This window comes from Theropithecus gelada, chromosome 6, assembly GCF_003255815.1.
Source record: "Theropithecus gelada isolate Dixy chromosome 6, Tgel_1.0, whole genome shotgun sequence".
Lineage (NCBI taxonomy): Eukaryota > Metazoa > Chordata > Mammalia > Primates > Cercopithecidae > Theropithecus > Theropithecus gelada.
Genome location: NC_037673.1, coordinates 112,892,347 through 112,918,332, shown reverse-complemented (window position 1 = coordinate 112,918,332; position 25,986 = coordinate 112,892,347). Strand labels below are relative to the sequence as shown.

At 40.3% G+C, this 25,986-nt stretch overlaps 1 protein-coding gene across 3 annotated transcripts in view; it reads left to right on the top strand.

Moving 5' to 3' along the window:
- Positions 1-25,986, top strand: part of SEMA6A (semaphorin 6A) — a 133,215-nt gene that overhangs the window by 37,626 nt on the left and 69,603 nt on the right. Inside the window, exon 1 of one of the 3 annotated variants that reach the window (XM_025387785.1) lies at positions 857-1,010. The exons of the other annotated variants lie outside the window; for them this stretch is intronic. The gene's annotated coding sequence lies outside the window, so the exon portion shown is untranslated. Of the gene's footprint in view, positions 1-856; positions 1,011-25,986 lie in introns of those variants that run through there. 3 annotated transcript variants of the gene reach the window in all.

Genomic DNA, 25,986 nt, shown 5'->3' with positions numbered 1-25,986 from the left:
TAAGTCATTTAACTTCTCTGGAAGAACAGCTTCTCTACAAACTAACGTCACATCCCTCTTAGTTCACGCATCCCAGTTCTAACTTTTCTGTGATTATATTTTATTTTACTGCCCTATTCTCAAGAAATGTATTTATTATGAACACATGCTGCTGTTTCCCTGTTGATGGGTCTATATGTGTGCATGCATGTGTGCATGTGTGTGTAATTGTTGCAAACACATACCTTCTAACTGCTGTGGGAGCTGCTTCCAGCTAAGTAGGTGTTCCAAATACCAGGCTGCTCTTATTATGGACTTGGTTTAAAGGAACTCCTATTCTTTTTTTCACACATGCTAATACAATGTCCATCTTTCCTCTCCTAATAGCCCATGAGTCTTGAACTTGGAGTCAGCAAAGTGCTGCCTTTGTACAGCACAAAAGAACACCAGTTTTGCTTTTTTTTTTTTTTAAGAAATCACACGAGGCCTGAACAAAAAGCTTTTCGACCATTCAGAGGCTGCTTGCATTGTGCAGCTGTTCCTTGACTGCTGAGAACATCTCCCGCGGACAATGCAGTACCTGAAGGGAACACGGCACATGGAGCTATTCAGGAGTTGCAGGACCTGGGATTGTTGCCAGTGTCCTCTGTGGAAGATTGGGGTTCTTTTTTCTTGGTCAGACCCTGATAAGCATATTGCAGTTTGTGGCAGTTGTTGTTTTTTGTTGTTTGCCTGCCAGCATTAGTTTCACAATTTTATTGCAATGATGCCTTCCCAACATGCTGGCACGTAGGGGATTTTTTCTTTCCTGTTTTGCTCCCACCTCCGTGAAATGTACAGTGAGACTTTGATTGGTCATAGTCCACTCACAGTTCGCAATGCATTACTGTGTGGACTGAGTTCCCATGACTCTGGCTCCCCAGGACAATGTCTCTTTCTTCACCAAGCTGATGGTAAATATCTGGTTAGCTTCATCTATTTAAAACCAGCCAAGCAGGAATCCTAGTGCTGGAGAGAGGATTCTTTTGTTTGTTTGTAAGTAAACAATGGACTCAGCTCTTCCTAACTAAAATTAAATTCCAATCACTCTTAAAATAATACCAGAAGGCTAATCCAATTCCAACAGGGGCTGGGAATGGGGTTGAGGGTGGCGGTGGGCAGTTGATAATGGCAAATTTACTGATGCTGGCTTCTGCTTCACCTCTGTGCCCAACATCTGTTTTCATGACTGATGATTCTAAGAACTTTCCTATGCAAAGGAAATTGTTATGTTACTTGTAGGTAGAAAGAACTGGGTGAACTAAAAGCCATGTGGGCTTTTATCTGAAACCATTTCCTTTTGAGTCAATAGGATTGAGTTGATTGAGTTATTTGGGGGTTGGTATTTAATTTTTTTAAGCATTTAAAAAAATGCCTAAAAGCTAAAAGGCTATGCAAAATGACCAGCATATCTGATTGCTTTAGAATGGCATAGAAGACTTCTGCTTTAAGCAGTCTCAGTATATGAAAATCTGAATTGTTGAAAAATCAAGAGAGTAGGTGTCATCTGTTTTACAAAGTCATTTCTAATAGCAGTCTCTGGAGCAGAAGCTCCACACCTGCAGTTGTAACATGACCTATTTAATAACTGGACATTTGTTGAAAGGTGCTGCCTCTTTCAACATCCCCCTTAGCTCAGTCTTAGCCCTGTTTTTCAAGGTGTGTCAGGACCCCGTGGAATTAGTAGGACATCAATTATAAATGGTGATTCTTTGTGGGTGCCCCTGAACCTCAGCTGATAGGATAGGATAGTTAGCGTAACTGTGATATTATCTTGCTCATCATTCTAATCATTCAGACTCCAAAGATCACATACTTATTAGAAACTCCTGCTGCTTACTCATACATATATGCTTACTGCAGCCTCCTCATGCCACCATGCATTTTGCTTATCACTGCAGTTTCTATTTATCTCCACCCAAATCCTTTCTGTCCTCTTCCCCTAACCAGCTGCAAACACATCTTTGTGTTGTGCAGGACTTGCAGTTCTTCATCTCACTTTCTACCCAACTTCCCTGTTTCTCCCGCAGGTCAGTGACCTTATTAGTTGGTCTAACTTTGGCCTCCCCATTTGGGTAAAACTCCCTCCATCATCACTCCACTTCCTTCTCCTTCCGGGCTTTTGTGCTGCGTGCTCCTCTCACTGAGCTAGCAGCAATCCATTGCCAGGATACCCTCCTTCCTTCCTTCAGGCCATCCTAGTCACTACTCCCAACAGAATATTTGTGTATTTCCTGCAAAAGGATATATATTTGTATTATGCTAAATGCTTTTCTCCCCCAGGCTGAGAGACCTGATTTATGTATATGAAAGGATGAGTGAGCATCTTTCTGACATTTAAAATGCTACAAAACCTAAAATTTGAATTTCTTCAGGTACTCTTTCTTGAGCTACTTGTCTGGTCAGATTTCTGTAGTCATTCTAGACAGCCCTCTGCAGAAAAGTATAAAGTCTTCATCTGTTCATTCATTCATTCAGTAATAACGTGCCCGATCCTGAGCTAAGCAGTGGGTGTCCAGTGAAAAAGGGACATGATCCAAGGACTCAAGGAACTCATAGCCTAGTGGAGACAAAAGATCAACCATCCAGTAAACATACAAGCTCATTTCCCACTACAGCTTATGGTCACTAGCATGAAAGGAGAGAATGGGGCGCATTGAAAAGAGTGGTGTGGTGAGGAGGGGCTGTCAGGAACCCACATAGATGATGGTTTGGTCAGAGAAGCTCTGTCCTAGGTGGTAAAATTTAAGCTAAGACCGGAAGGTGGAGAAACCAGCCAGAAGCAGTGAGGGGAGGACTTCATTAGGGAGAAGGAGCAGAGGGTGCTCTAGGATGTTTGAGACTCAAAAGACAGGCTGGAATGTGGTGGAGAAGGAGGCATGAGCTCTCCAGAGCTGAGCATCAGAGCTGTGAGCCATGTAGATGTGGAGTATCTGTGTTGTTACAAGTGCAGTGGGAAGCATTGAAGGTGAGTGACATGGTCTGATTTATGCTGCACACGTGAATTTCAGCAAAACAAAATGGTGGCAACAAAGACAGGGAAAGGAAGGAATTCTAGCTAAATTTAGGAAAAATCAATAAGACTTGCTGAGATAAAGCCATAGGATCCAGTAGATAGGCTGATGGCCTTTTTTGAGAGTAGTTTTGGTGAGGTTACAGAAGGAAGATAAAAGATAGTTTTAGAATGCATAAGAGGTTAGGAAGTAAACATAGGTTGTGCTTACCCTTGCAAGGTGTTTAGCCATGAAGAAAAGGACTTTGCCCTCAAGAGAAGAAAAGGTGGAGAGAAAGGTTCATTTGGAATAGGGAGATAGGCATATTTAGGGAGTATCAGTGAATTGGGAGAGAATGAAACTACCAGAGAAAGGGCATAGAGATGGCTGCCTTGGGGAGGCTGGAGAGAATGAATTCCCAGCACAGGTGAAGGAGGGGCAGCCGTGGACCTGAAGTGGAGACTGACTGGAGGGAGTGAAGCCTGGAGGTGTGAGGGATGAAAGGTGAGGGCTGGTGGCCTCAGGACCTTTGTTTGTTCCCTGGTAAAGATCCAGGCCTCTGCTTAAAGAGCAAAATAAATTTTGAAGAGAGCAGTAGGGCTTGGCATCCTAAGCTGCCTCAGGATACTGAGAGGGGCTGCTTTCCAGCAAGAGAAAGGCTGATGAGCGGTTAGTAGCTTTGCTAAATTTGTTTCACAGTCCTAACAAACAGCTACATACTGTACAATTTTTCTCTGACAGTGCTGCCTCACTCAAGAGTAAAGTATGCTGATATACTTTAGAAAGATTTTCAATAAAAAGGGCTTTCTAAATAACTTTTAGTTTAACCAGGAAGTCATTCAGCCGGAAACCCCCTTCCCCCAAGTATTCCAGTTAGTCAAAGTTTTACCGAAACATGTCAGCGTTGAAAAATGCAGAAGGCAGCTAAGTAGGTCTGACTAAAAAGGCGTAAGAAATCCCACATCTGTGCACAGAGCAGCAGTGTCGAGTCTCTTCAACTGTTAGGCATTTCAAACCTGCAATCTCCAATGCACCACTAGTGGAAAGAAAAAAAAAGGAAAAACAAAGAAGGAAATCTATGACATAGAGTAGAAAGCCCATTCAGAGGGTTCCAGGGCACATATGTGTATTTAGTTGTACAGAGCATTTTGAAATGTTAACTTAGCAATTAACTCATAGCTTTACATAGTTTGAGTTAACAGTAAAAGATCAAAAGGCCAAAACTTTACCAAATAGTTGCATGATAGGATTTATTTTCAAACAATCCTGTAAGAATTTCCGCCATGCCTACACAGGGCCAAGTTAAGATGTGTTTGAGAGCTCTTGGAAGAGGGGGTGGAGAAACCTGATCCTGCACTTTGTAAATTATAAACTGTTTACACCTGTCATCTCTGTCTGGGTCCCTGTTAATGATACTTTAACAATTGGCTAAGTGTGACAAAATGCTAAGGGCCGGCTCTTTCAGAGCAACCACATCCAGAGGGATTGTTATTCATGTCCACTGGAGTTTGAGAGAAAAATAACAAAGCACCGTGACATACAGAGGACTTTTTTTTTTTTTCTTTTCCAGTACCGATATGTCTTTACTGATTCATTGATTTTCCTAGGGAAAAGAGAAGGGAAGGGAAAAGCGTCAGCATGTGTTACAAGATGGTTAGAAAATGGGAAAGGGAGTGTCTGGTACAGCAAAATTAACAATCAAATAAATATACCCCAATGATGGGGTCACCAAAGCCCAAAGGGGCTCAATCTCCAGGAGTTCAGGACTGGGGGGAAGGGATCAGGAAAACAACAGGTAGGTTACAGGCTACCCTCTCTCCTTCCCCATAAATTCAAGGTTTCACACAAAGCTTTGGTTTCGAGCAGTAAACGTGGAGTAACATTTGTCTGTCTCCTATTAAACAGCCTTATGACCACTTTGACATAAGTTTCTTGCACCTGCATAAAAGTTTCTGAGTGACTTGGATGTACATTCATATTCCCTTTGTTGGCCGCCTGACCCCACTTTCTATACCGAAGACCCCCAGTTGCTTCTTTCAATTTTAGGATTAAAGATTAAGTAGGCTTGATCCATCCAAAATACAGCAGTGTCTTAAGTGTTTGGCGTAAATCACATCCAGAAATGGTGTTGACTTAGGAGGTTGAGAATGTTAGAAATGCTTGTTCCTCTGTGCCACAAAGAAATAGCATTCAAACATAAATTTAATTTGCAGCAAGGCAATTTTTACTTCTGTAGAAGGGTGTGACTCGTGAATGGAGTAATGGCGAGAGCACACCACTTGAACAAGGGAGGGGAAGGGGTTCTTATTCCTGATGCAGGTGGTCCCTACGCTGTGTCTTTCCCTTATTGGCTAGGGTTGGACTGCACAGTCTAAGCTAATTCCGATTGGCTCTTTTAAAGAGAGCAGGGGTATGAACCAGAGTGGTGGGGTGAGTGGTTTGGTGGGAAGGACGGTTAGGAACAAGTAACTAATGGTGACTTAGGTTAGAGCAGGTGACCAGGGGTGACTCAGGTCAAAGCAGGTGACCAGGATGAGTCAGGACAGAGCAGGTGACCGGGGAACAGATGTGAACTACTGATTAAAACTGGTGGAAAAGGTTGTTTACTGAAACTAGAAGCAAGGGGACGAAGAGAACCAGGGTGTTAAACTTTAAAATGGAGAATCAAAGAGTAAGAGGACTGAACATACTGACATACTGATTCTTTGAAGAGAAACTTGGGGATCACTATATCTAACAGGAGCAAGGGATGGAGGACGCCTAGTTTCAGAATGTTACACAAGGACTTTCACCACCAGATTTTGAGTGTTTTTAGGAAGGTCCTGGGAAATGTCTCCAGTTGACCAGGAGGGCCCTTCCACAAGGTAGATTGGGCCTAGGCATAACATCCTGCACTACAGGTCCTACAATGCCCCAAAACTGGAGGGACCAATCTGCAAAGTGTAGCATTTACTTTGTGTTTAGTCATTGAGTCATGTCCATCTGACCTGCAGAACTGTGGTGGGGATTGCGTTTTTTAAAAAAACTTTATTGACCCCTTTTCTCTACTCTGGATCCTCCCAATCCCCACCGCCTCCCCCAACCCCACACTCAACTCTAGTATAATGCCCTCCACATAGATTAATTGGCACTTATTAAATGTTTAGTGAATGTAAGATTAGGGAAATGACTATGATCAGAGGGGCAATACACATAGCAGTTAAGAATGTGAGCTTCGGAGCCAGTTTGTCCCAGGTTCAAATCCCTGTTCCCAACTTACTAGTTAGCATGTGACCTTGGGAAGTCTCCTCATCTGTAAAATGGGGATAATAATGGCATATATCTCAAGCTATTGTGAGGATTAAATGAGTCATCACACATCAAGAGCTAGATCTGTGTCTAACATATGGTAAACACAGAATAAAATATTACTTTGCAAAAATAAATTCCTCTTGGGCAGAGAGAGCTTGTTTGAAAATACACCGCCTAAAGAAAAGGCAAGCATGTATTTTTGATCACTGATTAAGAAAGGTAATGCAACTTCTGGATTTTCATTAGCCTGTTTCTAAAGGTAAAAATTTTAGATAAATGTGGGGTTTTACCCATCAGAAGTCCAAACAGTTTTAAATAAAACTATATACAATTTTATCTTAAAAGCACCCATAAACCCAATATGAGTCTACTTTAAAAATAAGCTTCTAAAATATTTTTGTCTCTTAAAAAAAAGCTTACCAGATTCTGTTTCATTTTGGAAACAAATTCACATCTGGGATGCCAAATTTCAATCTTAATACGGTATGGAACAGCTGAGTTATAATTTTTTAACCTCCCAGAACACACAGACCTCTGATGGGAACATGGGAAAGGACATTTATCTTTTCAGCTGCATTAATATGAAATCTGTAATATTTTAGCGAGCTAAAAGAAAATACATATTAAAAATTAAGACCATGTGTAACAGGGAGTGCCTACATAACTATAAGACTGGAATTTGCACAATTACTCTCTGTACAGATTATAATGTCCTTTACTAATTACTGGAAGCAATAGTGCCTTTTTATGTTGGAATGAAAGTAATGTAAACACTGGTCATTTTCTCTTCTAAGATATTTAACATTTACAACATTTAGTTCAAATGAGTATATCTTCAAGGATATTGAATTATAGTCACTTTCTGAAAACAAAATACAACTCTGAAAGGAAAGAGGGAAATGTTGATTATAAAATCGCTCAATTAATGCCTAGTTTTTGTTGTTGTTGTTGTTGTTATTTTTATTTTTTCTTCTACTTTATTTTAGGTTCTGAGGGTACATGTGCAGGTTTGTTACATGGGTAAATTGTGTGTCATTGAGGCTTGGTATATGAATGATCCCGTCACCCAGGTCGTGAGCATACTACCCAATAGGTAGCCTTCCAACCTGTGCTCCCTCCCCCAACCCGCCCTCAAGCAGCCCCCAGTGTTTATTGTTTCCATCTTTGTGTCCATGTGTACTCAGTGTTTAGCTCCTGCTTATAAGTGAGAACACGCAATATTTGGTTTTCTGTTCCTGTGTTAGTTTGCCTTCAGCTAATGCCTAGTTTTAGACCATAAAACAGCTCTTTTTTTCACTCTCTCTTTCTTCTTTGAAACAGTGTGGATTTATGGAAATTCTTCATGGTTTTAGAACCATTGAGAACTGAGTTTTAATCCTGCTTCTGATGTTCTCCAGCTGCGTGGTCTTCTTTTTTCCCTCCTTTATTATTATTTTAAATTGGCACATAAAAATTGTACAAATTTATGGGATACTGTGTGAAATTTTGATACATGCATACAATGTGTAAGGATCAAATCAGGGTAATTAGCATATCCATCACCTCAAACATTTATTGTGTTTTTGTGTTAGGAACATTCAAAATCTGCTCTTCTAGCTGTTTGAAAATATACAATAGGCTGTTGTTGTTCATTATAGTCACCCTACAGTGCTATAGAACACTAGGATTAATTCTTCCTATCTAGCTGTACTTTTGTATCTGTTAACCAACCTCTGGCCAGCCCTCCTTCCCATCCTTCCTCACCTCTAGTAATTCAACACTCTCTTATAGCTGTGTCTCAAAATACTAAAATAACTGGTTGGAATATAAACTATGTGGTTCACACTAAACAGACTCTTTATTCCCTATTCACACTAAACAGACTCTTTATTCACACTGGCCAGATTCTTTTTTGGTGTTTGTGTTTTGTTTTCATGCATGAGGTTAATAACACCCTTAGAGACTGTCTGAATGTCCACCCAGTACCAGCAGAGCCTTGGCTTATTATTATGCCAGTTTCACATCTAGAATCCATTAGTTAATTTAACATGGTCAGAGAAAAACTCATTTGTCTTTTTCATGTGTTTCACAGTCAAAGTGACACAGGGTCAGGCATTATCTGCTGGAAGGGGACGGTGAAATTAAAGTCCCAGGGTACAGCCATTCACAGCGGTAGAACGGATTATTATCAGGCTGGATATAATTATAGAGCCACAGCAGTCCCCCACAATACACTGGCTATCTGCCTAGCACAAAGGTTTAGATCCCTAATTTGTTGCAGGCTAGAATATCTATGAAGTAGCCATGTATTTTTGTGTACCATCAATCACAACTTAGATAGGCAACTGCCGCTGATTGCATTTTGGAAGCTTGGCGGCTGTTAAGCTTCTGCCTGGTTTTCAGACAGGAAGATAGGATACAGGGCTGCAGAAAGGCTTTTAGTGGCAGAATGATGATGACACCTCTGCCAGCGTCCTATCGCAAGCTCATTAGCTGAGTGGGTATTTGAGCCTAGTCAATTTCAATACATACAAAGTCATCTGTTTCATTAAGTTAATTTACCTGAGCTGGCTCTCCTGACAATCAACTGCTTCTGCAGTATCAGCTTGATATTGTAAAGGCAAATGAGGATGGGGCTGGGCAGGGGGCATTGGTCAGCAAGGTACTGGAGTCTATGGGATTGTACTTCCCTTAAACTGGGCATTTTCAGAAATCCGCATTATATTTGTAAGCAAGAAATCTGGCTAGAAGTTTACTAAGGCTTGCTATTTGCTTTTAGTTTTAGTGAATGAAATTGGGAAATGAGAAGCAAATCGGGTACTATATTAATAATTTAAGAATATTTTGCCAATTGTTAAGGAAGTAAAGAAAGGAAAAGGAAGCAAAAGAAAAGACTACACATTTGTTGGTTAGTTATTTAAACTCTACTGTTCCTGGAGAGTTCTAAATTGCTTTACAACTAGATTCACTTAAATGATATGACCTAAAGGAAATTCTATCTGCAACTTATATCTTGCAAAAGTTGTTAATTAAGGAAAAACCTGTATTGTTTTCCTTCCTTCATTTGGTTCTCTAATTCGCATCTTTGTTCCTCTTTTAATATGCATTTGCTTTATGCTTTTTAGAGTTGAGTGTTATTAAAATAGTAACACCTGAGTTGGACTTCTGCCTGTAGATTAGTTGGAAGCTGTTAAAATTTAATCTTATCCAAGGTTTTGTGCATCACAGGGTTGACTTTTAACTGAAAGTCGTTACTGTTACGTTATACTGTTAACTCTGACTACGAAGACTAATAATTAGACTCATTAGAACCAACTGGTTTGACAAGAAAAAAATAAAAGAATTGTTGAACCACAAAGAATATGTTAGGAAAACATTTGTATAAATTTGAGTTTAAATGTACACGTTACCAACTTCTTTCTCCCAGCACACAGGACATCAGCTCTTAGGAAGAAGGTGGAAAAGAATTTCTTCCTCAACCTCACTTATACTTTCGACTTTTCATGGCTTATTGGGTATAAAAGATCATTGTTTTGAAAGTGCTTATGTGAGAAATACTTCCGTGCAAGTAGAAAAAAGCCTGTGTATTTCCTTGTACTGAAGCATTAGGAATAGTTTATTTTATTTAGCAAGGCCCAAATCCATTTGTTTAATTTGGCAATATTCGTCTTTTCGCCATGTTTAATTTTCTTTTTCCAACATTTTGAAAGATCCAACTCTATCCATTTTTTAGGGCAGAAATATTCAGTTGCTTCTTTTTAGTTCAGATAAAAAATGTATAATGTTAAGTATGACTGTGAAGAATTAACTTCTGTTTGAATTGATGTTTTGCTGGAGCATTAAGTAACAGTTTAAACTTTATTGTCAGGAGTAGACAAAATAAATATCATCATCTTTTCACACCCAGGAGATTCTGGGCCAGCTATATCTTTCTCAGTTCTTATTTCATTGTCCATATAATTGAATAAAATATCTACTCTAATGTAATTAAGGTCACAGATTTAATAATACAGAACTTGGGGAATGCAAAATTTACTTTTCTCAAGATAACAGTTTCTTCCTCATGCTGGGCATTATATGCGCTTAAGCTATGCCCTCAGCAATGTAACTAGGTCAGGGATTTCATAGAATGTGAGTGTTGTGTTACTGTAAGAATACCAGCATCTTACATTTCATGTATATTTCAAGACCTGTATTTGCAAGTAGAAAAGCAAATGCTGTGTGTCAGTCTGATGTGGGTTACCTGGGTGTATATATATAATAGGATTTCTGAGGCTAACTAGCACTAAGACCTTTTAAAAAAGAAAGCCTAGTGCAATCTATAGTAACTTTTCCAAGGGCATCAGTTCATTATAAAGTGAGCTTAATAAGTAATATAAGCCGCCTGGAAAAATTAAAACTTAAAATCTATAGCGTTTTTCTTTCTTATATGACATGTGTGTTTGCACTTTATTTTGCAGCTTTTTATTCGTATACCTGTCTACCCCATAATTTGTAAATCCTCTGAGGACAGGGATTGTATGTTAGATTATTCATTCATTAATCCATTTGTTTACCAATCAAACATTCATTTGCCCTTGCCAAGTTCACTGACTAATGGTGTGGATAGATTAGTAAAAAAATAATGTCAATTTGATGGCTATGATACGGCTCACTCAAGTATTTTCAAAGAAAAAAGAGAGAGATTAGTGGTTAGTTGTCAGTGGGAATCAGGGGAGACTTCACAGAGAAGGTGATGTTTGAAGAGTGTCTTAAGAGAAGGGTAGAAATTCACAAGGCAGAAACGGGAAAGGATAGAAAAGTGGAGTGGGGAGCGGTTGTTAATAGAAGAATGATTTAAAAGAAAAACCGTAGTCATGGGAAGAGTTGTGCAAGACACAAAGGATAAAAAAGAGGGGAGAAAAAAAGGCAAAGGAAGATCCAATAAGAGCCATCCCTCCAAAGCCCTCACCCACCAACCCAATTCAATCGAAGAGTGAAAAATTCTTAAAACTTTCTTGTTAGGGGCAGTTTATTGAAATTCTGGTACATATTCTTAACCTAGGGCAGCTGGCTGCTAGGTGAAAAGATTCCAGAGAGGTTTTTAAGTGCTACTTCCTCCAACCAGCCTTCATCTTTGTACTGACCACAGCACCTGAAACAGTTCCTTGCTCATAAATGTAGACAATAAATGCTTAATTTAAATTGCTGAAAGTAAATAGAAGTAAAACGGCCCCACCCTTTGAAGTGTTTGTAATGCAGTTGGGAAGAGAACTATAAGCCAAGTAAATAATGACTTAACACCAATGACTATAGGCTATTCCTCCTTTTCACATTGGCACGGTACTGAAAAATATACCCTCCTTTCCCCAAAGCAATAATTTAAGTTTCCACAAGATTTTGGTTAAACACCAAACTGCAGTTACCATCTTCTAAGAAATACAGGCAGCTCCAGTGCAAGACACAGAAGGCTGTGGGTGGGAAGTTTTGAGGACAGGGGGAAATTGGAGCTACAGTAAGAAAATGTTTTTAGGAAACAAGTGATGGCGTATAGGTATAGGAAACAAGCGTACAAAATTCACAATGCTGAAAGGTGAGGATACTTTGAGTTTTCCAGTGCCAACCCCAAGGATACAGGGGACTGAGAACAAAATGGAAGCTTACCTTAATTAAATCACTCTTCATGGGCCAGGAGCTTTTTATCCTAATAACAGCTGTATGAAGGGAAAGCATCATTATCGCACTTTAGAGCAGAGAAACCTGAGCCTTACACAGATTAAATAACCCAAGGCCACTTGACCACTAATGGAAGGACTAGGGTGGAAGCCCACTAGAATATAAGCTCCATGAAAGCAGAGACCTCTTCTGTTCATTGATAATACTCAGTGCCGGGAGCATGCCTGGCACACAGTAGGTGCTCAATAAATATTTTCTTAAACAACCCAGACTTCAAAGGCCATGTTTACAAAGTGATCAGGGTTGAGTTAGTCACAGATAAGATAAACTTTTGTCCTTGCTCCAGGAATAAAGAATTGTCTAGATAGGCAAATGGGCAGACATGCAAAATAAATATCAAACTAATGGCAAAAACAAGATAAGAAAAATGAAGAGTTCAGAGATGCCATTGCCTAGATCTTTACCTAAAATACTTGCGCTAGTAGAAAAACGGTTTCCTTGTTTCCTTGTCATTGACCCAATAGCTATAACACAGCATAGAGCATCTGATCCTAACCCCTAAAGAATAAACTCTAAAAATTGTGTGTGTGTGTGTGTGTGTGTGTATACATACCCATGTAATTATACACACATTCTATAGGAGGTTAGGAACCTGTGAAAATAAATGGTATGTTGAAAGATGTCTTTGACCCTAAGTGTAGCATTTGCTAGTGGAAACTCTGTAAGTACTGTTATGTTTTTGGTGGTGACTGTTCATGATTTTTTTTAAAGGTCTGGCAGCTGCCCTCTTGATATTTATGTGTTTCTGGCTAGGGAACCTAAGATTCACAACTCTGAGCTTGTAATGAGGAAAAGAAGACAATACAAATAACATGAAAAGGAGTATGAATTGGATATCGTCAGAGAGACAAATCATATATTCCATTCTGCTTTAATTGGAAAGCAATTCTTTCATGAGGTTACTTTCCCTTCAGCTGAGATAATTAAGTCTGGACTGACACTGGTGACCAGCTACTGATGATAAATAGTCAGTTACTAACAATGCAGCAATCAGTAATCAAAATTTATAATATTTCCCAGGTTACCAGGGCACAGTTGAAGAGAAAAGTGGGTTTGATAAGACTGGGAGATAGGCTTCCTCATGCAGTATTCACACGGCTTCTTCTCCATAGCATCTGGGTGGGATAATTAGGTCTGCTTTATTTCAACCCTGTCATAAAAGAAAACATACCTATTGTTTGTGTTTGCATTAGAAATACTTTGCACGCCCCATGCTGGAAAAGAAGTTTCTGTATGGCTCCCTGTAATTTTTAACGGATTACATTATATTTTGTAAGTGGGTTGGCATGAGGGTAGGTGGGCATGAAATAAACTTAGATATTTTTAAAGCCACTCCATGCAGCTGGCACAAGTAAAGGTCTTTGAATCATAGTTAATATTCTTGGGCTGTGGCTGAAGGCACTGAAATGGAAGGGATTAAGATTGTAATATGGATGCCATTTGTATTTGTATCAGTGGTTCCCATACTTGTCTACTCACTAGAATCACCTGGGGGTCTACTAAACTTTTCACAGCCCAGGTCACACCCAAGCCACTTACGTCACAATCTCTGGGTGTGGAACACAGGCATCTTTAATTTTTGAAGCTCTCTAGGTAATTCCAGTGTGCAGTCAAGTTTGGAAAGCACTGGTTTATACTTACAGTTTTATATGTACTTTTGCATTTGGTTATGGATAGAGCAGCACGTACTGGTGGAGTGAGGCAAGAGAACATGCACACTCCTGTGGGTGCCACCTGCCTCCAAGGTTCAAGCTGGAGTCCAGTTTGGAATCCGAAACTGCTGTGTAGGCTGGGTGCAGTGGCTCATGCATGTAATCCCAACACTTTGGGAGACTGAGGCGGGTGGATCATTTGAGCGCAGGAGTTCAAGACCAGCCTGGGCAACATGATGAAATCCATCTCTACAAAAAATACAAAAATTAGCTGGGCACGGTGGCGCGTGCCTGTAGTCTCAGCTACTCGGGAGGCTGAGGCAGGAGAATTGCTTGAACCTGGGAGGTGGAGGTTGCAGTGAGCAGAGATTGCATCACTGCATTCCAACCTGGGCAACAGAGCAAGACCCTGTCTCAAAAAGAAAAGAAACTGCTGTCTCCCACCCCAGTAAAACCTTAAACCCCAAGAGAAAAAGCATAATGTGACCCACTCGGTGAGAAAAGCAACCTCAAAGTGGTCGAAATAGACTCGGCTCTGAGGCGAAGAAGAACCAAAAAAGGAGGAAGCATGCCTTTGCTCCTTTCTTAGCGCTTAGCTCAGTGTTGAATAAACGAATAAAAAGAGAAAAGAGGAGGCGGTCATGTGCAGCTCACCTCCCAGAAAGGGTACTGGGATGGGATGGAGGAAGCTTTCATTGATCACATCCCTGCACAGTGGGCACCTCTCCACATTGCCCTCCTCGCTCTCCCGATAAAGTCTTTTTTTCTCTCTAGTTTAGTCAATCTCCTGTCTTCTCTGGGAGCAGTCATTATGAGATGGTCTAAGATGACTGTCCCAGAGGAGGACACTCATTCAGCTTTTAAAATGTCAGGTGTCCTTTGGGGATGCTTCAAAAGCAGCATTTGGGCTTCCTTTGCCGTGGGAAGTGAACAGGAAGAAAGGCCAGTGAAGCCAGAGAACATGGGGGCAGCCCAGAAATCAACATGCAGATAGAGAAGGGGGGGAAGAAAAGATTCCCATCTGCAGTACTGGAATCCCACTTATAGAAAATAGAATAAAAAATATGAAGGTTATTTGCTTTGAGCCCATCTGATTCTTTTTGTTAGACTTCATTGCGTTCTCAATTTGAGTTTGCTACATTTTTATTTGAAAGCTAATAAATTAGACAGCCATTCATATGGCACGCAGGCAGGTTTACAGTGCTGTGTAAACCACCAGCCGCCATATACATCCATCTGCGTCACAGATCAACTAGAATTATCACTACTGACACCACAATGCCTATAAATTCCCTCACCCGCATCCTGTATTCCAGAATATTACTATTGGCTGACCATACTGGGAAGAGATGGGATCCTGGGAAAAATCCTTTTTTCTTTCTAGTTTAGTGGGAACTGGCAGGTTATCGGTAGGTCTAAGCTCCAGGTTTGTCTCTAGAGACAAAGAGTTTAAAAAATAGTAACTAGTTTTATTTTGTTCTAAAAAAGAAACACATGCACAAGAAAAATATTGTCAATAAAACATAAAAGAGTACAACATAAAAAGTGAGTTTCTTACCCAAATCTGACCTCCTAGTCCTCCTCCCTCAGAGACACCGTTACTAGTTGCTTATGTATGAGAACTGCAATATTCACAACACTTTAAAAAATCAATCAGTCTTGGCTTGTATTTCAAGTTTCATTAACAAAAATAACCCCCTTTACAATCACTGGGGTACTCAATGCACTGATATTTAAAAATACCCAAAGCTATTTGGATCAAAATCAACAAATATTTAATAAGTACCTTCAATGTGCACAATGTTGCCTAAGCAAGCCATTTCTAGTGAGGATTTTACACATATATGTTTCATACTTTTTTTCTGGTGAATAATCAACGAATCTAAAGTTATGTTAGTGGAAGGGCAGTCAGTCAACCTTTGTTTTAAATGTTTTTATCAGAAACAAAAATGATCCATTTCTTTCCCTAACCCCCCTAACTTCTCAGCCTTTCACACATTCTCTCATTTGAGCTCGGTTTTAAGCCGAGACATCTGGGTAGATGGTATGTTCTGGCCAGAGTACTCTCTCTCATACCTTCTCCAGATGGATTGGCTCAAGGATCTAATATTCCCAAAAGAAATAAAACGTCCCCCAAGTTGCCGTTGAGGAAGAGCTGCAGTGCTTTCTATTCTAAACACACGTGTTGTAGGATGAGAGACGGTCATGACAGAGCCAATGTCCCCACCCACAACTTGTCTGCAGAGGGGGAGACTTCCACAGTCTGTAGCCCACTGCAGGATACTAGACTGACTGCACAGCTGAGAGCCCCGTTACCCCTCAAATTCCAGCCAGCTACATCTGTATGTCTTCTTTCCTGCTGGCTGGCCCAGCTGTTCTGGTGTCAAAGTTATGAGTCACTGGGAAGGGCTTTGAGACAAGAGTAGAGTTAAACCATCTCCTGGGGTCTGTGTGTCATTGGCAAGCGAGCCTTAGTAACAAGCCAGTGCTTGACATTCCCAGGAAGGCCACACAACCAGAGCTTCACTTTGTGTTCCACACTCAAGACCTCTGGGCTTTGTAGAGTGAAAAAGAGGTAGAGCTGTATAGATGCTGGATGTCCTCACCCCTAGAGGCTTTCTGTCATTGCCCATGATGTTCATTAGGTTCTTGCCATCTGTCTCCTTGCAAATGCTTTTGGCTGTAGACCTATATCCTATACAATTTGGTCAAACTAGGAGACAAGGAATGAGGATTGCCCAAAGCCTGAGGACTTTCTTTTGGTCTTTTGATTCCAGGGACATTATTACAACAACAGCGCCCTGGGAGCAGCTGCCAGCAAGAGTTTGAGTCCACAGCAGGATCCTTCTGGACCATCTGTGGCTTCCTGCTCTGAACAGTACTTCCTCACTATGTGGGAGGAAAGACTTGTCAGAGGATCCAAGAACCATAGGCAGTCAGGTTCTCCATGGGGACCCTAAACGTTGTCTGGTCCAGCCCCGCAACCTATGTCTAAATTCCTGGAGAGTATTCCTTCTGCCCTAGCACTCATCTGGCCTCCCCATCCCCTTAGGTAGGCTAGTCCATGTGTGTGTTATGGGGCTGCTAGAAAATTCTTCCCTATTTTTTTTTTGAGCAGAAATCACCTTTACAGTTACTACCCATTGATATTAGGTCGACCCTCACAACTGTCCTCTAGGTTTCTCTTCAGATATCTGAAAATGCCAGTCTCCGCCCCTTGCATCTCCCCTTTTCCTTGTTTTAGTACTGATTTTTCAGAAATTGTCCTGATATTCTTTTTTTAGAGCTTCATTCACTATTTAATGAATGTTTGTTGAGAGTTTACTGTACATTAGACTTTGTTCTTGAATGGGAGGGATACAGTGATTAATAAGACAAATTTACTCACACAGAGCTTACATTCTAGTGGAGGGGAGGAACAGACAAAAGCAAGTAATACTATAAATGTGAAAATATCAACTGGGAACAAATCCATTGCAGAAATGTAGAATAAAATGATGAAAAAAAAAAAAAAAAAGCATTGGGTTGCTTTGGGGGCTCAGGGAAGGCCTGTCTGAGGAAGTGACATTTTATGATCTTGGAAGAAAGATCATTCCAAGGTGAGAGAGCAGAAAGTCCATGAGGCAGGAATGAGAGCTTGTGCATTTGAGGAAAGCAAGGCACAGGGGTTGGAACAAGTGGGAAATTGTGGAATGGAACATGATGGGGTCAACCAGTTGGGTGGTGCCTTTTGTGCCCAGAACAGAGGATTTTAATTTTGTTGTTAATACATTAAGAAACCACTGGAAGGTTTTATGGAAGGGAGGACATAACATGATCTATGTTTCTAAAAGACCATTGGTTGCTGTGTGGAGATTAAATTGAAGGAGGGCCAAGTGGAAGTAGAAAGATTAAGTAGATAGCTATTGTCATAATGAGGCAGGAGCTGAGGTTAGGTTAGATTAAGAGGATTGTAGATAGAACGTAGGGAAGTGGGCAGATTTGGCATGTGCTTTGGAAATAGAATTCATACGTGGATATTATGTCTCTTGGTCCTCTTAACTCACAGTGTTTAATGTAAGTATGTATTATATGTATAATGTGTGTGTGTGTGTGTGTGTGTGTGTATGCACACCATCGTTTTAACCGCTTATGTATAGTCTGGAGACTCCCCAAGGGCAGAACCCATGGTTGAGACCATGCCCCCAATATCCGCACTGTTCTCGCACAGTGCCTTGCTTGCACGTATTAGAAACAGCCATTTCTAAAGTGACTGAATTCAATGAGTAAATGAACAAGTAAAGGAAAATTACTAACAAAAGCAATTTCTGGGTTTAATTGAACAGTGAAAGGAACATCCTTTCAATGCCTACACACTTGTACGATATTTTCTCACATCTCATATTCTTGCTTGTACCTCCCCAGACACTAAAAAGGTAACCTGTGATGTACAAAAGCAGTGTTCCTTTGGAATAGAGTTACTTTCAAAAAAACTGGAAAAATTATTGATAACGACTCCTCAAATGTACCTTTTGTGTGAGAATGGAGGAGGTGTCCTTAGCTCCCTTACTTTCAAATCGTGGAGCCGTGTCCCAGCTTGGGGAATCTTGCAAGATTGGAGCTCCACACAGTACTTTGCTCTCCCCTCATTGAGGATTCTGGAGGACACTCAACCTTTCCTTCATGCCTTAGTGCTGCTGGAAAGAGCTGATTAAATAGATATGTGAAGAACACATCTGCCTATTCTTGCATAACACTTTAGAATGACTTTTTTTTTTTTTAACTCTTTGGAGAGATGAAGACTATATTAACCAAATATGAAAAATATTGTGTTTGAGAAGAAAATTATTCTGACTTGGTCTTTTAGTTATTCAAAGTGAACCTGGGGAATCTCCTCTTTGAAAGACGTTCATGTGTTATTCCTCTCCATGTGTTCCATAGCTGTGTCTTTTCCTTCTCACCTTCAAGGCTCAGACCTTGAAATCCTTACCAGTGAAAGCCCGGATGATGCAGGTGGACCTCTATGCTTCCCACTAACCAGGGCTAAGTAGCTTCTAGAGACGTTTATCCATTTTCCATGCCTCCATTTCCTCCCAAAGAAAGGCAAGCACCCACGGGCAGGGATCCTTGTGCTGTGCTAGAGTGACACACCTGGGCATGCCTGCAAGGCTGGGTGTGTGTCTCACACTCACTTTCTCTCTGATTTATCCCCTCTCTTTTGTCTGACCTCAGCACTTTAGTTTGGTTTCTTCTTGTCACACTCAAGCTTATTGGATAATTTCACTTTTCCTCCTTATTCTGGTGTGGCAGAGATGGTAATTATAGTGATTGCTGTGCTATTAATTATGGGAATGGTGATTTTAAAATTTGATTTAGGGGTTAATTGGTGATATTCATGTGCTGTCTTCCCTCCTGATAATTGGATTGCAGTAATTAACCTCATATCCAAGTTATCTGCTATTAACCATTTGTCTCCATTTTATTTCAGACTTAAAATTGATTACATTGTTGTCTGACGCCCAATGGCCACTTTGGGAGAAAGAAAGGTGAGGGACAGCGAGTGGAGGGCACCTCAGAGAGGAATGGGAGAGAGTCTGTCTTCCTTTTCTACCACCCCTACCTGTTGTCCAAGATAACAGTTGTCCTCCCCAAATATTCCAGAAATCCAAATTCTTCATTTTATTATCTAATCCCTAAATTTCTGGGGTTATTTATCAAAAGAAAGTTACAGGTATTTGAAAATTAAAGGCAGGGACATGTAACAAAGCAGAGGGCAGATACTGCCCGCTGACAATTGCTTCTGATGCCAGGGATTGGAAAATGCCATGACCAGGCATTTCCATTGGGGAGAAAGTGATTACAGGCTCTGACATCATGGAATCTCCTTTGGAGAAACCACCACCAACTGCACAAAAAGCCTGTGAAGTGCATCTATTTGCTACAGAGAGAGGAAGGAGTGCTGACTCCCTTGTAGTTGGCTATCAGATGGGAAGAAATGCAGCTCCCTCAGGAGGAGGGGTTGCTGAGCCTGGGGAGGCAGTCACTTCTGCGGCTTCTGGATGGTGTCACTTACTCATGAGAGGCTTTGAGACCTTGCTACCAAGATTACATCTGCTCTGGGAACATCACTTATTTTGTGGAAGTCTGTCCTTGTTGGTCCCTTGTCTGGAGAGGAGCCTGGAAAACTGTCATCATAAGCCCAGAACACAGGAAATGAAAAATAAGTAACTCAGTCAGCAATTCCTCATCTCGGCATTATTCTTGCAAGTATGATAGGACATATACTTTTAAAAATACGTGAAATCAGATTACTTTTTTTTTTAATTCTGTGAGAACTTCACAACACACTGTGGGATAATTAAGAGACATTCTTGTTTTAGCAAAACCAGTGTTGAGAATTTACTCTCAAGGATTTCCTGTCTCCATCACTTTTTATCCTGTTTTTAATCTCTTCAAGAATGAAGGCATGTAGTTTCCCAATCTTTTTTTTTTTTTTTTGAAACCCTTGGGTCATATATGTTTCAGAATTTTAAGTTGTTTAGATTTTAGAAAAGTAACATGGGACACATACACCAGTGGAGTCTGGGCAATATCTAATAATCATACCTATTCATAATTTGCAGCAAAATGTATAAATATTCATTCTAAGAGGGATAAATACGGACTACAAATAGTCTCATGCCAACTCAAGCTTGTCACACAATGAGTAGAAAAAACATTTTGATTTTCAGGGTTTTTGTTTTTGTTTTGTTTGTAATTGCAGATAAGAAATTGTGTACCTGTACTCCCGAAATGAACTTGGCCTCATCCAGATCTAGAGAAACAGGGGATGGCAAATCGTATTTTTCTTTAAACTTAAGGAGCCTCAGGGCAGACTTCAAAAACAATGAACACCAAAATGATTCCTCCAGATGCTGCCTCAGTATGCTCAACCACTTCCCAAAGAACAGAACTGCTCTGTTTGTGCGGTGACCCTGAAGTCACCTGTGTAAGGAGTCAAGTCATCAAGTGGTAGAGACATTCAAACAAACCCATAATTTCCTAGAATTTACATTCATTTGCTCTAAGGAAGCATATTTTCAGGATGTTTGGGAATAATTATTAATTCTGAAGGTAGGATTTCACATTAAAAGCAAATGAACATTTTATGGGGTGGTACATCCTAGATTTGACTCTGGTTTGGGAAGAGGCACCTAGTGAATGGTCTTCTCTCCACCACAATGCGAACTGATAAACTGCCTTTGGAGAACACCTATGTTATTTTGCTAAGTATATCAAGCCAGGCTAATGAGTCACTTTTTACATGTAAAGTAAATGAGCAAAGCCAATAAAGATATTATTAATTTCAGAAAAAAACTGAAATATCTATCAAATTTAATAATAGGTTTAAATGTGTGGGTTTGCAATTTTCACCTAGCTCACTGAGACATAAAGCAGGCTTTTTATGGATAAATGAAATGAATTTCCCCAAAAATGTGGGAAAATTATGGAAATTCAAGATACAATTCTTCCATATCATATCTGTTCTCGATGTGTCTGGACATACATAGATAAACAGAGAATCCATTGTGTATACAGATACTTTACTGATAATAAGCACCAGTCAGCATAAATATCATGCTTGGTTATGGAGCAGATCCTGAAATGATATTATGCCTCTTTTTGTATAATCAGAAGCTTGTAATCAAATAGAAACTCTATTTTTGGCTTTCAGGGTTCTGGGAAAGCATCGGTGCTCATTGAAAGAGGCAGGAAATACAATGAGGACTGACATAGGCGACATAGGCAGCAAACACCAAAGGACCTGACGCCAACATTTTAGTTCAAGGAAATGTTTTCACTTTCTTCCTGATCGTGAGACTGTTTTACCAAAAATGTTAACAAACAACAAGAAAACAGTAAGGATTTATAGGGTTAGGTCAAAGTTTAAATCATCCGTGACTGATGACATTGTTATTTGGGGCTGTTATTCAGAGCTCAATGGAGAGACCTGCAGGTTGTTATTAATTCTGTGGGAGCCACGTTTGAAGTTGACTTCCACTCTAAAAGTGGGCAAAGAACACATTCCTGCAGCCGTTTGAGCCTGAGCAATCCCAGGCAGACTGGCGATCAGGAAGGTTAGAGTTGTGACTGGGAGATTCTATTTCTATTAACTACACTGAGAGTAAACAGAGGAGAAATTATTAGGGAGAGTCGTCCTGTCAAAGTTCAGCAATTGCTTTATTTTAGTTTAAATCCTCTCAGGACTTTCACAACGGTATATGGAAAACTCTAATTGCTAAATTATCTCTGGTTTGCTCCTTTAAAGTCACTCTCCAGATATCTTTTTACTGGCTAGGAAAAATGCTTGGATTCAGGCATATTATTTTTTGCAGTGTGCATCATTTTTAATATAATTACAAAGAAAAAGTTAGGGAGAGTAATGCAAAAATAACCCATATACTCAACACCTCAAGCAAATAAATACCAATACTCTGAGCTTATACTTCAGAGCTTCCCCCGCCCCTTCTTCTCTGTCATATTCTTAGAAAAAATAGTAATCAGACACAATCTTTATTCTCAGGTATAATATTTTAAACCAAACTTTCAGTTAAAGGAAAAAATCCATCCATTACTTTAGACAAATGTTTGAAATTCCTTAAGCAAAGAATGAAATAGTCTAATTTGATGTCTGCAAATCCAGTAAGCATGGAGTTGTCTGTTTTAACACCCTGCTATCTTGACCTGGCCCTTCTACCTGAAATGTCTTGGCTCCCACCTGCCCCCTCCACAGTGAACAGTCATGCAACCCTCTAAGGCTTTCTCCAACCAGAAGCCTTTGCCATTCATCCCACCTTACATACCTCTGCAACACCTTCACCTTCCAGGTGGTATTCTTGCCAACAGAGTAATAATTTCTTTTTGAAAGATTATTGTTATTTGTTTATGTGTTCTATTTTGGAACAATGAGCAAAAGCTATGGGGACCATCCACTGAATAGTGAGGTCCTGGGGGTGATGCAAGGGGAAGGGCCATTTCCATCTCTATCTCCATCCTCTTAACACAGAGCCTCCCAGTAGAAAACAGGGAGTTGGTAAGATGGGAATCAGACAATGGTAGTAATGAACATCAGGCAGCAAGCCAAGAAGAAATGAATGAATTCTGGCTTCCTTTCTGAAAGTAGCGTAAGGCAGGGAAAGAGCTCACTAAGAGGAGTCAGGAGTTCTCAGCTGCTGCTCATCTTTGCCACTTTTGAGCTGTCCTACATTTGGCAAGTGACCATTTTGGGCCTCAGCAAATTATAGGAGGCATTTGTTTCTGCATCTGAAGCAGATGTTCAAGTTCAGCAATATTGTAAACAGTTTACACAAGTTTACAAGAAAAAAACAAACAACCCCATTAAAAAGTGGGTAAAGGACATGAACAGACACTTCTCAAAAGAAGACATACATGTGGCCAGCAATATGGAAAAAAACCCAGAATCACTGATCATTAGAGAATTGCAAATCAAAACCATAGTCAGATACCATCTCACACCAATTCGAATGGCTATTATTAAAAAGTAAAAAAAAAAACAACAGATACTAGCGAGGTTGTGGAGAAAAAGGAACACTTTTTACACTGTTGGTGGGAGTGTAAATTAGTTCAACCATTGTGGAAGACAATGTAGTGATTCCTCAAAAACAGAGGGCAGAAATATCATTAGGCCCAGCAATCTCATTACTGGGTATATACCCAAAGGAATATAAATTGTTCTGATATAAAGACACATGCATGTACATGTTCATTGCAGCACTGTTCACAATAGCAAAGACATGGACTCAACCTAATTGTCCATCAATTATAGACTGGATATAAAGAAAATGTGGTACATATACCATGGAATACTATGCAGCCATTAAAAGAAACAAGATCATGGCCTTTGCAGGGACATCAATGGAGCTGGAGGCCATTATCCTTAGCAAACTAACACAAGAACAGAAAACCAAATACTGCATGTTCTCACTTCTAAGTGGGAGCTAAATGATGAGAACACATGGACACATGGGGAAGAACAGCACACACTGAGGCCTGCCAGAGGGCAGGGCATGGAAGGAAGGAGAGCATCAGGAGGAATAGCTAGTGGATGCTGGGCTTAATACTTGGGTGATGGGATGATCTGTTCAGCGAACCACCATGGCACACGCTTACCTATGTAACAAACCTGAGCATCCTGCACATGTACCCTGAATTCAAAATAAAAGTTGGAAATTAAAAAAAAAAAAAAACGAAAATCAAGAGGAAGATTTGGGAATGAAGGTAATGATTACAGTCTGGGGACATATTGTGTGAGTTTTACAAGTAAGCCATACATCTAAGTAGAATTTTCCAGAGGAATTATACAAAATCAGGTCTAGAATTCTAAAACTAAAGGTTTAGATTAAGAGTTAAAAATTAGGTGCCTTGCCAGGTGTGGTGGCTCATGCCTGTAATCCTAGCACTTTGGGAGGCTGAGGTGGGCAGATCACCTGAGGTCAGGAGTTCGAGACCAGCCTGATCAACATGGAGAATCCCCGTCTCTACTAAAAATACAAACTTAGCTGGGCATGGTGGTGCATGCCTATAATCCCAGCTACTTGGGAGGCTGAAGCAGGAGAATCACTTGAACCCATGAGGAGGAGGTTACAGTGAGCCAAGATCGCACCATTGCATTCCAGCCTGGGCAACAAGAGTGAAATTCCCATCTCAAAAAAAAAGCTGCCTTTATAGTGGATACCCCCATTTACCGTGATATGATTAGTATGCATTGCATGTCTGTATCAAAACATCTCATGTACCACATAAATATATACACCTACCATGGACCCACAAAAATTACAAATAAAATTCAAAAAAAGGTAGCCACCTTTAAGCCAACAACAAACCAACAAAGAACGTTTACAAAGATGGAGACAGCAAAAAGCTAGGGCATGCCATAAGTAAGCCTGGTTAAGACTGTTGCAGATTTCTGAGATGAAGATAGTTTGCCAGAATACTTTCAGGCCTACTAAGGTCATGACTAGAGCCCAGTGGGCCATGAGCCTGTATCTGAAACATCCAAGTAAAGTGCAATAAATGTGCAATAAACATCCAGGTAAAGTGCATTGGCTCGGGGCTGTGTGTTTGGGGTGGGGGGTGGTGGGTAGAGAGAAAGAAAACCGGCATAGCAAAGAATCAATGGAAAGGCAAGACTTGCCTTCTTCCTCAAAAGATAATAGGTATACAACCAACCTTTATTTTTTGAAAAGATATTTTTTTCTAGACGTACTTACGAATTCACAGTTTTTCTATGCTTTTGTGATAGTGGTTTCAGATCTAAAATGGAACATCTATTACACCCAGTCGATATTTATTATTATCTTCCATTGAATGCCATCATCACTCTCCAAAATGTGTTGAAGTTAGGTCTGTGGCATTTCCCTTTCCTCCAAAATGGGTGCTTTTATGTCTCTGTTAATGGCTGAGAGGAGGAGGAAAGAAAGACCGGATGGTTTATTAAGATGCTGGAGCTATTTTTCTCATTTGCCCGAACCTTATATCTTAATGCAAATATCACTGAACAGGTGGCCCTCATGGTTCCTGCAAACTGGATACAGTAAAGGTTTCAAACAGGATCAATGGGCCCGGGTTGTTTCTAATTACAATGGGATGTGTTCTTTGACCCAGCTCTGCATCCTGTGGATAGCAGCACACTCCTAATGCTGCAGTCCTTGAAACAGAGCTGTCCAGGTCAGTGAAGGATACCTACTATTTAAACACTCATTACTTCTTTAAATTTTCCTCTGGTGCAAGAATGATCAGCAGTTCCAGTCTCTGTGAAGCAGGTTTCCAGCTGGATATTCAACACAAACACCTGCTTTCCCATCTCTCTCTGGACAGAGGTTCCTTATTGACTTGAGATATGTCCACATCTGTTTATCCTATCAGCTACTGAAGCAGGCAACTTTGTTCTTACCCTTTGCAACTGACACTGTTCTCTATGATGTGTTGATGTTAAAACATCACGGTTGAGGGAGGCTGCAAGCAGGCAAGTGGTTCCACTTAACACAGTGTTGTTCGTGAGAGAATCAATTTCTCCTAAAACTGGTTGAGAAGCATTTGCATCTTTCTATCACCTTAAGACTGCAATCACAGGGCCATAAAGTGGAATGAGGCTTTGCATGCCTACATGTTTGGGAGCAACTGTGTACTCCCTTTATAGATTTTTATTACTGAAGCCATTAGGGACTTTCAGCCATTTCGTCCACATAAGCATAGATGCATCAGCCTATATATGATCTTAAGTGCAGTTTCCATTTACGCCAGCACCTTTCTCTTTCCAATCTTTCTTCTGTTCCTTTTTCTTTAATGCCCTGGGAAGG